Consider the following 6,430-nt stretch of genomic DNA (forward strand, 5'->3'; position numbering starts at 1 on the left):
TCGTGGTCTGTTTAAGTAAAATTGGTGCTTCAGACACAAATGTTTGCACAGATCTCTAGAGTGATCGCGGACATGTCTTTAGTCTGAAACTAGACTGGGAGGTGGTTTTCGAGAACCTGTCACTGGCAAATCGGCAGATTTTGATGAATTTTACAAAAAATGTAGCAACAGTGATAAACGTTAGAATTTTAAAAAGCGAATTAGGATGAAACTGAATGTTATTAAAGAAAAGAGATCTGGGTTGGTCCAAGGAAACCCCCAAAGTTGGACAGGAAGGGGCTTGTGATAGACAGAAAGGCCAATAAGATAAATATAATTCAAAATTACCGGAATCCAAGCGTCAGAATTTCACGTTAATTCCAGCTGTTCAAAAGCCTACAAAAACAACTGATGGAACAAATGGAAACACCAAAGTACGTTTTGGTACCACAATCCAACTTTTATATTGTGGAAAGCCAAGACATCTAACCAGACGATGGGTTCATTTAAAATCTAGGAGCCCAAAAGATTAATGATGCTTGGTAATTTTCCCTGAAAAAAAATTGTGTACATCCAGAGACTTCCAAGAACTGATACCTCCAGGAATTTGGAAAAGAAGCCTTAAAATAATCTTCTTAGTAAACGTTAGAGTGTCCCACAGTCCCCAGATATGCAAAAGTGCTGCAGATGAAAAAAAAAAACAACTCTTTGAGGAGCTGGGTTAGTTCTTTTCCGGAAAATTAGAGCTGGATCCGTAGAAACGTCAGAAAGGAACCAACACGTGTACTGTACATCCAGGAGAGGGAGATCCAAAGACCCTTTCTTTCCCTCCACTTTCCGCCTCCCGCGGAATGCTTCAAAGATCCAGAGGAAAATCAGACGGGATCTGGAGGCTGACCAGATGGGGATCCCCCCAACACCATCTGAGGAGAACCCCAACTGAAGATCTGGGTCGTCGATTCCTCCAAGCCTCCAAGGAATCCCCCGATCCCTCGAACCAGGAAGCAAAGCAATGGATCTCTCTCTTATACGTACGCTTTTCAAGCCAGCTGGATCTTGGAAGCCCGAGGCAGGCGAGAGACGAGAAGATCCTTCGCTTGGTCCATGGCTTGGAGGAAGCTCGTCTGGCTCCAGCCGGTCCGTTGGCTCGGAATGGAGGGGATTTTTTTTTTTTTTCCAGCCGCCTCGTTTTCTCTTCCTTTTTTTTTTTTTTCCTCCCCCAGTCCAAAGGAAGGGAGGGATCTAGGCGGATCTGAGTCAGGGTTCTTGCTGGAGGTGAAGGGTTGGGGCGCTCCGATCCTTTTCCTTTTCTTCTTCTTTCTTCGGCTGCTTTCCAAGAAGACGCGTTCGCGAGGCGAGGGCACACGACGGCGGAGCGGGCTGGCGGGCGGGTTGGCGACGGGGTGGGTGGGGGAAATCTCTGCCGGTCTCTGAGCGCATCCACTTCTAATCCTCTGCCGCCGAGCTCCACCTCCGCCCGGCTGCTAAAATCCCTTCAGAGGAGAAGGGAGACGGGAGAGAGAGAGAGAGAGAGAGAGAGAGAGAAAGAAAGAAGGAGGGAGGGAGAGAGAGAAGGAAGGAGGGAATGTGAAGGGGAGGAAAGATGAAAGCGAACGGAGGACGGAGCCCGAGACGGGAAGAAAGAGGAAAAGGGGGAGGATGGGGGTCTTTGTGTATAAACAGAAGGGGAGGACAATGAAAAGGGGCGGGGCGGGGCGGGCAGCAGACAAATGCGGCGCGGGTGGGGGGGTGGAAGGCTGGTTAGGCGGGCGGTGAAGACAGGAAGGGAGGAGTTGCTCTGTCGCAAATGTTTCATTTGAGATGTTTCCTATTATTTTCAGGGCTCTTCGGTTTTGGACACCCCCCCCCCCAGAATGTCCCCGGAGACCGACGAGGAGCTTCTGCTCCGTAGAATCCGACGGGCCTTCTCTAATCCGTAATAGCCGACGACTGTCTCTTCCTGCGCCTCCGTTGCATGAGATCCATGCATTGGACCCCTTCCAGACCCCGTTGCTCTCCCGTTCCACAGACCCTGCCTTGAGCAAACACGTGCCCCTCCACAATTCGCATATGCCAGGTTGCCCTCATCCACAGCCACTCTGGCTCTGCTGGGGCTTGTAGTCCTACTCACCTGGAAAGGATCAGGTTGGGGGAGGTGGCGTGTTTCACATGTTATGTTTCCTCTGAGGAGTAAGCACCCGTGTTAGTGCTAGATCAGTGGTCCTAAAAGGGGGAGGGGTGTATTTTATTTTTACATTTTATTTTAAGAGATTTTATTTTTAAATTTTATTTTTCATCAAGCATGTATTTTTTTTTATTTTTTTATTTTTTTTATTTTTTAAATTTGATTTATATGCCGCCCTTCTCCGAAGACTCAGGGCGGCTTACAATGCGTTAAGCAATAGCCTTCATCCTTTTGTATATTTATACAAAGTCAGCTTATTGCCCCACAAACTGGGTCCTCATTTCACCTACCTTAGAAAGGATGGAAGGCTGAGTCAACCTTGAGCCTTGGAGAGATTCGAACCAGCAGTAAATTGCAGGTAGCTGTGTTAATAACAGGGTGCGTAGACCACTGTACTATCAAGGCTCTTTATGACAGTTACAAGTGTAAACGTAATTATAAATACATGAAAAGGATATGAATAAGAGAAAACATTAGGACAGGGACGGTAGGCACGCTGGTGCGCTTATGCACACCCCACATCACAGGACAGTCCCCGAAGGCTTGAAGAAATGATTTAAGATTTAAATCTTGAGTTACAAGTCTTGGGGGTCCCTGGCCACAAAGGATATTTAAAGGGGTTCTGTATTGAAGAAAAGGTCGAGAGCCACTGTGCTAGATGTCTACGGAGATTCTCAGCCATCCAGGTCAGGGTTGTCCCAAAGGTGCCTTTTTTTTCCCAAGAGGCAACTAGACTTTCTGGTTTTTCTTTGAAGACCTTTCACTTCTCATCCTAGAAGCTTCTTCAGCTCTGACTGGATGATGGGGAAAAAAGCACCTTTGGGACACTGCTAGATAGTAAACACTAAAATCTGCTGGGTACTTTATAAAATTCACAACACCACACACAATTCTTCTGTCAGGCCTTCAAGCACAAAAGCTGTCCCTTCTCCCCTCACCTATGATGGTCATACTAGGGCCATGATGGCGAGCCTATGGCATATGTGCCACAGGTGGCATACGGAGCCATATCGGTGGGCACACGAACATTGCCCTAGTTTAGCGTTCATGCACACACCAGCCATCTAATTTTCAAGCCTTCCTGGCCCGCCAGAAGTCAGAAAACAAGCTGTTTCTGGCCTGCAGAGGGCCTCTGGGGGTGGGGGGGAAGGCCATCTTTGGCCTCCCCAGGCTCCTAGAAAGCCTCTGGAAGCTGGGGAGAGCAAAAAACGGGCCTTCCGGTCCTACTGGAAGTCGGCAAACAGGCTGTTTCCAGCCTCCAGAGGGCCTCTGGGGGGTGGGAAAGGCCATTTTCACCCTCCCCAGGCTCCAAGAAAGCCTTGGAGCCTGGGGAGGGCAAAAAATGGGCCTACTGGGCCCACTGTGCCATCATGTGCCAAAAGCTGGGAGGAGCGCAGGGGTCATGCATGCATGTGTGGGGGGCGTGGCACATTGAATTATGAGTGTGGGCATGTGCACACATGACCCCCCGCGCTCCCCCCAGCTTTTGGCACATGATGGCACAGTGGTTGCTTAACAAAGATGGCAAAAAAAGGGGAAATTGGGCATGACTAGCTTTCTTAGCAGCTGAAATTCTGATCCCAACTGTGATCGTAAGTTGAGGACTACTATGCCTTCCATATTTAAGTACTGTATTGACAAGAAATGTAACCATTGTAAAATCGAATATCCAGGGCTTTCACAGTGTAATCTGGGGACACCGTTTTCTGAATACATGCAAGATTTTGCATATCTTCCAAGCCATCCAAGGCCAGCATTGTTACAAACTTTTTTTGCATCCTAGCTTTGCCATGCTGAGCTGGAGCCAATGGTTTTCTTGACGCAGTCCATCAGCATGACGGAGAGCTGGTGAAGATCCATCTTTCATAGTTGTCCTAAGGATCCAGGAAGATCGTTTAGAACTCAAGTACACTTAAGCAAAAAGTTCTTTTTGATAATGCTTGCCAAAAGAAGCCCTCATGTTCATGGAGGAGCTATTTTGGGATAGCTTGTCTTCAATTAAAGGCAGGTCCACAACCAAGGTGGCATTCCACTTTTTTCTTGAGAGCACATAAATGAATTAAATAAAATCAATCAATCAATCAATCAATCAATCAATCAATCACGGAGGAACTATCTTAGGATAGCTTGCCCTGAATAAAAGGCAGGTAGGAGATCTACCCATAACCAAGGTGGCATTCCACTTTTTTCTTGAGAGCACATTAAATAAATAAATAAATAAATAAGCCAATCAATCAACCATCTTCTCTTGTTGACAGAGGCATCTTGGATAGCCTATCTGACTGAATGTCCCAAAGGTGCTTTTCCAAAAATAAACCGGACTTTCTTGGGTTTTTTTCTTTGAAAACTTTCACTTCTCATCTAAGAAGCTTCTTCTTTTTTTTCAAAGAAAAAAAAAAACCAAGAAAGTTCAGTTTATTTTTGGAAAAGCACCTTTGGTGACCTGGATGACTGAAAAGCTCCATAGTTATCTGAATGAATAGCTTGGGACCAAGAATAAATATTTTTATAACCAAAACATAAGAAGTCTGCTGAATCAGGTCATAAGTGTTCTGTGTGGGGTAGCCAACTTTACATTCAGGAAGTTCTCAAGTCAAGACTGGAGGGTGATGGATGGATCCCTTCTGTTGTCACTCCCCAGAAGGCAATATTAAAAGAGGTAAGAAATAGCCATCTGATCTTCCATGAACTAATTCAGTCCCCTTTTAATAAAGCCATCGCTATTAGCTATCCTTGACTTAGTAGAATAGAATTCTTTATTGGCCAAGTGTGATTGGACACACAAGGAATTTGTCTCTGGTACTTAAGCTCTCACTGTACATAGAAGCAACAAATGATCAGTCATGATCATCATCATCATAAAAATACATTCATCATAAATCATAAGATACAACAGTGATAGTGATAGGATACTAAATAATCAACATAAATCATACTATGATAGGATATTAAACAAAACTATATAAATCATAAGATACAAGCAACAAAGTTATAGTCATAAGAAGATAAGGAAATAGGTAATAGGAAAGATGAGAAGGATAGATGGTGGAGAATGCTGCAATCTGCATCCGCGTGCATTTAATTTTAGCCAGTAATTTTGATTTTGAATATTATGATATCTCTCTGCCCCTTTTTTGCAGCTTTCCTATCTCTATATTCTTTTTAAGGTGTGATGGCGAGGGCTATATACTATACAGCAGTGGCAATCTTGCCATAGATTCATAACAGGCCTAATTACACCTGAAGTTCTATTTTGAACTGTGCTACTAATGATTGCAAGCATGTATTTTTTAAAAAATATTAGCCGCACACTGAATGCTCACTGTGGATGTTGGTGTTACAGTTTAGCTTAGTTTACTTTATTGTCATTGCACCTCATACAATGAAATTAAATGCCATCTTCAGTGTACATAACTATAAAAATAAAACACAAACACACATCCTTCACAATCTATACAACTGAATCGAAAACCCCTGATATTGCATTAATATTGCACTATACAATAGAATTCAATATAGTTACTGCTCTGGGATAGAAGTTGTTTTTCAGCCTATTTCTCCTTGTTTTATTGTCCTGTACCGTCTGCCAGATGGTAATAGTTAAAAAAAAAAAGGGTGCCCAGGATGAGATGGATATTTAAGAACGTTTTGGACTTTCTAAAGGCAGTGGGAGCTATAAAGCTCTTCCAAAGAGGGGAGAGGGCAACCAAAGATCCTCTGGGCAATGATGTTAACCCTCTGGAGCACTGTCCTATCTGCCACTGTGCAATTGGCAAACCATACAGAAAGGGTGTGGCAGGGGAGGGATACTGTAAAATCTATTCCCTCCAGGGGTGGGTTCTAAAATTTTTTACTACCGGTTCTGTGGGCGTGGCTTGATGGTCATGTGACAATTCTTTAGGATTTAGCAGAGGTACTGGTCTACCAGGCTTTTAACTGCTTGCAGAGCTGTACCGGTCTACTCATTTGTTTTTGCAGGCATCAGTCTACCCATTTATTTTTGCAGGCATCGGTCTACTCATTTGTTTTTGCAGGCACCGGTCTACCCATTTATTTTTGCAGGCATCGGTCTACTCATTTGTTTTTGCAGGCACCGGTCTACCCATTTATTTTTGCAGGCATCAGTCTACTCATTTGTTTTTGCAGGCACTGGTCTACCCATTTGTTTTTGGAGGCACCGGTCTACCACCACACTGCCTTTTAACACTGATCAGCTGTAGGACGGCCCTTTGAAGCCCACGGCAAGAGTTTAAACAGTTTTTTTCC

At 44.5% G+C, this 6,430-nt stretch overlaps 1 protein-coding gene across 1 annotated transcript in view; it reads right to left on the reverse strand.

The window, feature by feature from the left end:
• The window catches only part of PPP1R18 (protein phosphatase 1 regulatory subunit 18), a 46,475-nt gene extending 46,067 nt beyond the window's left edge, over positions 1-408 (reverse strand). Inside the window, exon 1 of the mRNA XM_070933474.1 lies at positions 328-408. The gene's annotated coding sequence lies outside the window, so the exon portion shown is untranslated. The remainder of the gene's footprint in view (positions 1-327) is intronic.
• Between the last annotated feature and the right edge of the window lie 6,022 nt (positions 409-6,430).

Source organism: Pituophis catenifer, unplaced genomic scaffold (assembly GCF_029215685.1).
Source record: "Pituophis catenifer annectens isolate HBS135680 unplaced genomic scaffold, rPitCat1.0.hap2 SCAF_2, whole genome shotgun sequence".
NCBI lineage: Eukaryota > Metazoa > Chordata > Lepidosauria > Squamata > Colubridae > Pituophis > Pituophis catenifer.